This window comes from Acartia tonsa, chromosome 9, assembly GCF_053477335.1.
Source record: "Acartia tonsa isolate MP-2025a chromosome 9, ASM5347733v1, whole genome shotgun sequence".
In the NCBI taxonomy this organism is placed as follows: Eukaryota; Metazoa; Arthropoda; class Copepoda; order Calanoida; family Acartiidae; genus Acartia; species Acartia tonsa.
This window is the reverse complement of record NC_137268.1, coordinates 41,412,521-41,423,070: the sequence shown is the minus strand read 5'-3', so window position 1 is coordinate 41,423,070 and position 10,550 is coordinate 41,412,521.

Genomic DNA, 10,550 nt, shown 5'->3' with positions numbered 1-10,550 from the left:
AGCGAAATAAATCTAAAATAATATTTGGGGGTAGAAAAAAAGGTCGCAAATTTTACTGTGTTTTTATCCAACGACAGCTGTTAACAACGTATAGGTTTGTGATTTTTTCCGCACAATTTTGTTGTTGGTATAAGCTGACTTGTTGCAAACTTGAACATTTCACGTTCTTTAAAAACGCAAACCAATACAAACGCAACTATAGAATACTAAAACAATAGGATTGTAAAACAAGAATGATAACATCTTGTATAAGAAGTAAATCTTAAAATTATATGAATGGCCAGTTAGACAAAGTTATAGTTATACAGCAGATGTTTAGGGGTCAGGAACAGGGAGTAAGGGAGGGGACAATGGATTGAATATTCAATCTATAGGAGCCTCAGACTTTGGGGACTGGCTTAAAGGGAATGTGCAAGAATTTAGCAGTTTCTGACTGAGTTTGGGGACTTACACAAGAAATGCCGTTACTCGCTATGTTAGTTTTGAATATATATAGTTTTGTAGACAGAGAGTAGTTCAAATATAAATACACGGCCCCTCTCCCATACTATATTTCACTCCCTTCATCCCCACCTCCTTTTTAAAAGTAGACAAGAAAGGGAAATGGAGAAGGGAGGTGGGGGAAATAAACAGGATAAAAAGGGGCAGGAAGGCGTGTGGGTCATATACTTGCCCATCCAGCTACACGCCTGCCTGCCCCTTTTTTCCGTGTTCACATCACTGGTCGAATTTGATCCACTGACAAGAAATTCAGGATTTATTGTAACTGGTTTCTACCCCATCCCTTATCCTCTACCCCACTTTTGCTTTCATTACAAAATTCTTCCATCCACACTTAACAACGCTACTCAATAATGTAGCTCACCAAATTTACACATAAACTGACATTAAAAAGCGAAATACATATCATTCATTATGAAAATGATATATCCAAGTGCGTCTGTCGATAAAAAGAGAAAGACGCAATCACTCATTTAGCTCTTTATTTTTAATTTTTTTAGTTTAAAACTATTGTACTCAGCTAATCCTTGGCTGATTTAGGCTTTTAATTATATCCTGGCTGAGACAAATTTAGATCCGTTGACTAATCAAAAATCGGTTCAGTTAGAGGGATACCCAACGTCTCATTTTATTGCTACCCAAGTCTTATAACTACGTTGTAATAATATGTAACCCCCTAAATTAAGTTTAGATGAATGTGTACTATATATATTTAAATCACGCCCCTACCGCGTGGGTTAGTTTGGCACTCCTTTGTCAACAACCCACATCACTTGCCCCCAAAATCTCTTTTCTCTTTCCCTGTCATCTGAAGAGATCCAGGGAGATATTTCTAGTAATTAATTACAGAATGGTTATGTCAGTCTGTAATACTGGTAATCTTATTTTCAAATGATTGCTTTTTTTCTTGGAACATTTTTCTTAGTTTATGGTTTTCTAGATTTAATCAACAATCACTTTACAATTTCCACCATATTTTCGGGATTATTCTGGTTTTCATGGCCTTTCTTCAAAAACTCTTAAATTGAATTAATTGCCCATTGTCCCCTCCCTTACTCCCTGGGTCAGGAAAGAAGAATGAAATTGTAATAAAACACAAAACTTTTACTTTAAAGTGTCTTTTGTAGCATGAACTACAGACCGATGAAGATGTATGCTGGATTCTCTTTAGTGAGTTACTCTTTTATTCTAAACTAAAATGAAAAGTGGATGGTCGAATTCGGGTAATAAATAGTTGAAAGATTAATTTAAAGTCACTCTCTGTTACAGACTTTTCTAAAAAAAATGGTATATGTTTACAATTTTTTTTTTAGTCTAGAGGACAGAATATTGGATATTATTAGGGAAAATTATTTTTATAGGAAGAACAATTACTTTAGATGTCGTCTTCTTGATAAAGTTAATGAGAAAATAAGGTTAAACTATAAAACCTGGTGCTAATCAAAGAAGTGTCCTATATATCCAACTAGTGGCTGCGCCCCTTAGGGACTCAACTGGCATATTAGAGGGGGATGGTGGGTTGAGCAGTGGTGCGGGTAATCAGACCATATCCCTAAATTTAGTATTAAAGACAAAATTGAGAATTTTTTTGGAAGGATTCAATGTATGACTTTTATTTCATTTTTGTTGTTGAACATTCTCTATAAAAAATGAACGATAAATGATTTTTAAGAATGATATGTACGCCTCAGAAATGGTTCTAATCCATTGAAAATGTATCATTTCGGAGCCATATTGGCAGGAGGCGTCAGACGCTGACTGCCTGTGGTAAAATTATTCCTCCAAGAAGCCAATCTTAATCAGATAATTTGAAATTTTGGTGGCTATGATACTGGATAACTCACTAAGAAGGGTGGTTGATTGGGAAGTTTATTATACAGCACGGATGACTTTGAGGCTTTGCATGCCGAGCCATACTGAAAAATCTTGTATTGCAACGTTTAAAATTGCCAGATCACTTACAGACCATTATTGAACATAGAAAAGCTTTTCCAGTATGGCCTCGAAACCATTTAATATCAGCTGGATTAGAACCGGTAAAAAATCATGCATAAAATACGTATTATAGACAATTTTCCAAAAATATTAAAGTAAAAATGATAAAATTAAAACCAGTTTTGTTAGACAGGTCCTTCAGAGACTCCAGGCTAACAAAATTGGTTTTCATTTTGATATCCGCGGAAAACTGTCTATAAATTACTACTTTTAAAAAATCTTTATTATGCAATATGCATTAACTTATTTAAAGACTCGAAGTAACTTGGATCTCTTAAGCATATTAAAACCTTTGCATAAGAGTAGAAAACCTTGAATTCAAATTAAATGTTCAGATTAAAAGAAGTTGAATTTACTTCTCTCCAGGGATATAAAGGGATAAGACAATGGCCGATAAATTGATGTACATCCCTAATGAGAATTCACAAAATTACCCTTTCTGTGGATTACAATTGGTGGTTGAAAAGTTTGGACACTCCACTGAAAGAACCAACAAATCAAGGTCCCCAAAGTAGTTAAGCTAAGGAATATGAAAACGTTATTATAAAACTTTGGGGACAATGATAATAAACAACCCAATGTTTCCCTTCCCTCTTGAATTCTCTCTCTATATGTTAAAAGAGGTCATTAAAGCTCTGTATGTGTGCTACCAAAGTTTTGAAATAAAGTCAATCATAAAAATTCTGGTTTCAACTTAATTTTCATTTTTAAGAATATACTTTTATATGTATTATTTGTGTTTTTTTATTACATAAATGAAAACCTTAGTTTTTTAGATTTATACATTTGGCCTAAAAAAACAAATTTGAAGGGCTATGGCCATAACATTAACTAAGCTTACCTGCAAGGCAGAGCATGAAGAGTCTCATCTAAAAGATTTTATTATTAAACAGAAAGACTAACATTATGATTAAAGTTTTAGTTAAAGATGTTTCGATTATTAGCTTAGAAAAAGATAAACTGACAGAATGACAGTGATGAACAGACAATGAAACAGTCGTACTTAGAGACATAGGCACATCAAACAGCTGTTTGTTTGAAATCTTTTTAAAAGTTTCCTTCCTATTGCATTAACATTTTCAAGTAAACCTTACTTCTTTTTAAGTACCTTGATATAATTTGTAGTATGAGACAGGGATATAAAGGGATAATACAATGGCCGCTAATTTGATGTACATACCAAATGATGATTAACAGAATAACCCCTTTTGTTGGCTGAAATTTTAGACACTCAACTGAAGGAACCAATCAATCAAAATTAACTTAAAGTCCCCAAAGTTGTAAAGCCAACTAATCAGAATACATAAAAATTTGGGTACTAGTATAATAGATAGCCGAATGGTCCCTCCCTCTCCCTGAGTATAAGATGATATGCCCTTGAGATTGCCAGAATAAAGTTACCATTTAACTCACATTACCAGAACTTAATATTATTGTAAGAGAAGAAAAATTAAGAGTTCCAATGCATTTATTCTTCACACAACAACAACAAATAACAATGACCCAAACTAATATGAACAAAATTTTAATAATTTGGGTAATAAAGTGTAACACTAAAACGAAAATTTAAACAACAGACTGTAGATGCAAGATCTAAATTTCAAATGATTTGAACGTACAGACAAATACTTTTAAAGAAAAGCTTCGCTTCTAGATTAATCTTACTTTACTTTATTATAAATTTCATCATAAATTTATACCACAGATATATTCATCTGGCTTTGATTGACAGCTCAGTGTAATTAACACATATATCTCAGGGCACAAGATATTGATAAAATGGTCAACCCTTAGGCAATTTTAATGCACTTTTATGCTTTTTCAGGCCTATTATTACCAATATACATCCATATATGGGTAATACTAGCCTATCTATGGTAATCTATATGTGATTAACAAATGTTATATGTTTATAGTAAACTTTGTATCTATTGATAACATAACCATGTAACAATTATGTAAAACTAAATATACCTAAAGCCCCTGCAACATTTATGTCACAAGCTTAACACACAGACACTTTATTGAACAGACAAGAATTAAATCCGGGTAATAAGTTGTCTTTATAGCTTGCACCTTATAAAATCAGTCAGTTTTTACTAACTCTTGAACTGAAACGTTCTCCTCTTCTCTCCTGGCTTAAAGGTAATGACTTAGTTAATTTAGCATGCATTGTATAGTATTAAATTTAGGTTCCTTAGTACTTGGCATGAATTGTGCATAGGTCTTATGTTAGAGGCCTAACACTATGCACAATTAGATGCCTTGGACTTAAGGCAATCTCTTGTCCTACACTACTTATGTTTATTATCTCATATCCTGTATCTTTCATACTTAATTGATTCACTTGTAATGTAAATACACTTTATTAAGCCATCTTCCTTAACTTATACTTGATATACTTATATTATATAGATCGAACATCATAACCAGCCATTTATTCTTAGTTTAAAGCAATATAATACCGTGCGTTGGTATTTGTTGGACTGCCACGGGTTCAACCAAATTCGTATTATACTTGTGGGAATAAAAGGAAAAGCATTCTTCCCTGACAAGCCGACTTGGAGAATGTCTATGTGTATTGCAGTAAAAGTAGGATTTAAGTAGTACTCATAGAAGAGCGACCTCCATATCCCAGATTTTGGACAAGCGCCCCATTCGCACTTCCAAGACATAGATATACAAAAAACCAGAATTTTAAAAAAATTTTCTATCTTAGCTTTGGAGACTGAATTTGTCTTATATATGAAAAACTAACGGCTACGCCCCTGAGAGGAAATTTCTCTTGGGAGGATGGTAGTATCCACACCAAAAAAAGTTAAAAACCTACCCACGTTATTTCAGAAGCTACTCTAAAGAAGAACCTTAGATATCCTTTCAGTGGTTAGTGAGATCCTTCGGTACACACACACAGATCCTATACTTTTTTATAAGGATAAGGATTGCTTTTCTTAAAACTTTATACAATGAAGATGAAATAGATTTGTATCTGTTTTAATCAAAGCTGCATTGTTTACCCATACTTCACGTCTATTGTAACTATTCCAGACACTAAGATCATAAACCTCTGCATGGTTTATCTATACTAATACATCTATTGTAACTATTCCAGACACTAAGATCAGAAACTTCTGCATGGTTTATCTTTACAAATACATCTATTGTAACTATTCCAGACACTAAGATCAGAAACCTCTGCATGGTTTATCTATACTAATACATCTATTGTAACTATTCCAGACACTAAGATCAGAAACCTCTGCATGATTTATCTATACTAATACATCTATTGTAACTATTCCAGACACTAAGATCAGAAACCTCTGCATGGATTATCTATACTAATACATCTATTGTAACTATTCCAGACACTAAGATCAGAAACCTCTGCATGGTTTATCTATTCTAATACATCTATTGTAACTATTCCAGACACTAAGATCAGAAACCTATGCATGGTTTATCTATGCTAATACATCTATTGTAACTATTCCAGACACTAAGATCAGAAACCTCTGCATAATTTTTCTATACTAATACATCTATTGTAACTATTTCAGACACTAAGATCAGAAACCTGGCTCTGTACCAATATTTTTACTTAATGGTTACAAGGGAATATATTTTACAAATAGGGACAAAGATACAAATACTATGAGCATGGACGTCCAAGTTTTTTTGAGGGGAAAAAATGAGGGGTTTCAAATGTTTGAGGGGGGTAACCTAATGTATTTTTTACAATTTGAGGGAGGTAAATTGAAGGTTTTCCAAGTGTGAGTTATAACCACACATTTACCACCCCCTCCCCCTCCCCTTGAACGTCTTGAGAACTTAATATGAAACGGATTTAACTGGGTCATGGGCAAAAAGGACATGGATGTAAACCTTTTTCAACATTCTACAAACAACTAACCCTTTAATTTAATGACTTTTGTATATAGGTACTTTTAAAAGTTTTGATTTAGTTTGGGGCTGGAACGAACTTTAAAACTAGTGACAACAAATACAAATCTTGAAAAAATAAACTAGGTAATTAATGGCATAAAAAATTTGCAATATTAAAGAAGAAAGTCTTATTTGAAATGTGTTTAAAATGTATTTCTCTGTCTAAATAGGAGGCAAAAAACGGTGATTATCATTTTTAAACCTATCTGCCAAAATTACTAAAATATATTCCTTTGGTTAATATGGAAATATTTAGTTCACAGCCACTGCTAATGTATCTCTAAAAAAAAAAGATTGTGCTATAGCGCAGAATAGATTTCTAAATATTATTAAAATAAATTTTCGCTTTATTTTTTTTAACTACTATAGCGGAACCGCCCCTAGCATCTAGAGGATAGAAAAATGGTTTAAAACCCTCACAGGACCTATGAGAAGCTTATCTAAAAAAGAGAACCCAATCTGTTGAGCAGTTAGCGAGATCCTTCGCTAAAGACAAAAAAAAACCTAACTACTTTATATAATAGGATTAGTTGCTACGCCTTTAGAGGCCTCTAGGGGCACTTGAGGTGGGGAGCAGAAAGTCAGCTTCCCCCATTTTCAATTTTAGTTTTATAACAAATAACAAATTATGGTGTTGGTATCCTCTCCCAAAGTAGTTATAAACCTTCCCAGGACCCAACAAGAAGCTATATTCTGAAAGAAGAACCGTATAGGTTCAGTGATTAGCAAGATTTTCCAGTTTCATACTTTGCATTGAAGTACCGCTAGAGGCCTCTAAGGGCGTAAGGATAAAAAGCTTTATTATACTTAAATGTGGGACAGACTATATCAAATATTTTACTAATGTCAAACTGTCAGTATATGCCGTCTCTAAATATTTATAGTACAGCACCATTTCAACTAGTAGCACTATATAATATCATACAAATAATTCATGTCAATAAATAAATTTTACTTACATTAAAGACTTGAAATTGGTGCAAAACAAACTATTATCAATGCAAAAAAAAGTAGCTTATGGATTTGCCAAAACTTCAATCCGTTTCATTATAACTTTTTTGAAATATATGATTAGATATATAAAAAATTTAAATTTAATCGCTGCGATAATAGTTATTATGGACATAATTATCCTTGTCCAACCAGTATATTTGTCCCTGTTTGGTCATTGTTTTGTTCTTTTTAAGTAAACATATCCCTGTTCTGGTCATTGGCAGACACACATCTCTCTATTACATGGAGAGGGATATAATACATCATTATATCAACATCATACAAATTGCATCTTCAAAGGGGATTATGGAAAATAAATCCCCTTTTGATAAAGTACACATATTTTAGTAGTGGTCAAGCCTCCGCTATGGGAAAGGACTATAACATGGATGACAACATCCATAAAAGGGAAGCTATAAAATCATATGTTTTAAGAGATGTTTGTGTTCATAGATGAAAGGACAAGTTTCTTTTATCAAGGCCATTGACCAAACGAATGATTCATTTTGTCCGTTTGTCAACCCAAGTTTATAAGTGCCTCGCTATTGATGGATGTTGTTATCCTTGTTTAATCAAGCAAAACTGTGATATCTTAGATTTAGAATGGTGAGACTGTTAATTTGTAAATGAGAAATAGTTAAGTATTAATTAAAAAGTTATTATTATTATTAAAGTTTTACGAGCAGTTGAAATGAAATATTTTTTTCTTTTTTTTGTTCAATTAATAACATTTTTTAGGACTGTAGGTGTGCAAAAATAGGGTGTATCAACTCTCTGGCAATAATAACAAGGGTAGATACACCCCCTAGGAGTCCAAGGAGGGTGTCAAAATTTGCGCTTTCCTTTAGCAAAACAACATGTCCAGGCCACTGTATGAGACATGGCCAAAAGACAATTTTTTTAGTAAAATAGTTTTGTTCTACCTTGATTTGTATTTTCAACTATGTGGGTGTTTTTTCTTATTTGAAAAATAATGTCTTTTGAATTAATCTTTATAGTATCCAATGTCCTTGGTTTTTCCATAAAACTTAAATGTTCTCTCTCTACCCAGGATTTGATTGCTTCATTATAAAAATCTCCATCTCTTCATTAACTATTTCATAACATTTCCTCGCTATTATTGCTCTAACTTTTTGATAGTTATTAAATTGTTCCTCTAACCCTCATAATAAAGTAACAGGATGTCTGTCTGTTTGTACCGAAGAATCTCGCTAACAACTAAACCGATATGGTTCTCCTATAAAAAATTTCATAAAAGTTTTTGTTTAACTTTTTAAAATCTAAAATAAAAAATTGGGTGGTCAAATTCAACTCCCCTCTTCTTTAGGGGCATAGCCGCTAGTAATAAATGTTTTAATACAAAAGGTTATATTAAATGAGATTCTATACAAAACAAAGGTAAAAGATACTGGACAGACAATATTAATTTTTTTAAAATACAAGTGCAGTGATTGACTTCTATTAAATGCTTCCTACGGTCAAAGCATGCTTGGAACCACTATAAAAATTCCCTTAATTCCCTTAGACCTATCAGGATCACTCTCTATAGTGCCTACAAAAAAGGGGGATAAATTTAAAATCTTTTGGCTATTGTATCCCAAATGACATTGACGTCATATTCTAGAATATAGTCCATTATTCTATGACGTCATATTAGAATAGTCCATTATTCTAATATGACGCCATTGGGAATTTTTGGAATAAAGTTTTTAAATATATCGCCTTTTTTTGGGCACTATAAAGAGCTTTACCTATCAGTATAGAACTTTTTATAATTTATAATTGTTATAAGTTAAGTTTGTATAATTTTAATTTTAATAAAGGATTATATAATAAGATTATGATTTCCATAATTATAAAACAGAAAATGCAGTAATAATAAAGCAGTTAGGCTGCAGTTATAAATTCTTTTTAACTTTACACAAGAAAGGTGAAACTATATGATATTATATAACTCAAAAATACTGCAAGAGAACATAAATTTCTGTTTTGAATTCAACAAAGACAGGGTCATAAAATCAGTATTCTACTTATGTACAATTGGTTTTAGTTTGTGATAGAGTAAGTTGATATGTAATTTAAATAAAAATCTACTATCAGAAAAAAATATCTTATAGAATATCACAAGGACGTCCTAGCTTTGGGGGGGGGGGGGGGGGTGGTTGAATCACACTTTGGACGTTCTTAGAGGTGGGTATGTAAATACTAATATTTCTGTATTGAAGAAGGTGGATGTTTTTTGTTTCTTTATGTTAATCTGGGCTGGCTGGTAATCCTTCAATTTTTTGGAGGTTTTCAGTTTAGTCAATAGAGGTGAAGCTTCACAGTTAGCTAATCCCATTCTTCCTTGATAAAGACTTTCCCTTTAATGAGAAATATTCTCATATCTGTATGACTATATGTTTGGTTTTTGAATTAAAGGTTAAATATTACTTCTATCTGTGCATTTACCCCATTCTAAGAAAATGCCATTTCATTCCTTTAAATTCTTGCATTAAAATATATTACAAAATGTTGGGACTTTTTCCCCATTTACAACTTTACTCAAAATCTCAAGAGATTCAATCCAATTCTAGAGGGAATATAAACCAAGTAATTTCAATCTGTGTCACAAATCAAAATTTGGCCAAAAAATTGGCTTTATTCCATTTTGCAAATAAATAGAATTGTTCGAATTTAGAATGGAAAGGATTTTATTTATGATGATTTGGCTTTGCCATGAACAAGGAAAATAGAACAGAAATGTCAAACAAATGCACCTGTTTTGCCCCCTCACACTACCCTCTTTTAGAGATGGTTTTTGTATGGAACTTGGGGAAGAGGGGTGCGAAGCCCCCGGGGGGGGGGGGGTGCAGTGGGTGTTCTTCTGTCTGTAGAAATATAAGTAGAGTAAGGATGATTCTATTCCTAATGTACATAACTCCGGCGCGGTAAGATAGAAAGTAAATAAATCAATAAGATTTCTGCCAAACCAAATCGGAAAACCGGTTTTCTTTCTGCTTGCTCCTTCTTCTTGTAATTCTTACATTTCTTCTCTTCCCCTCCGTCTGTTTGTCTCCATGTTATATTTGACAGTAGAATTTCCCCAACATTTTTCCCTCTTACTCCGACCACCT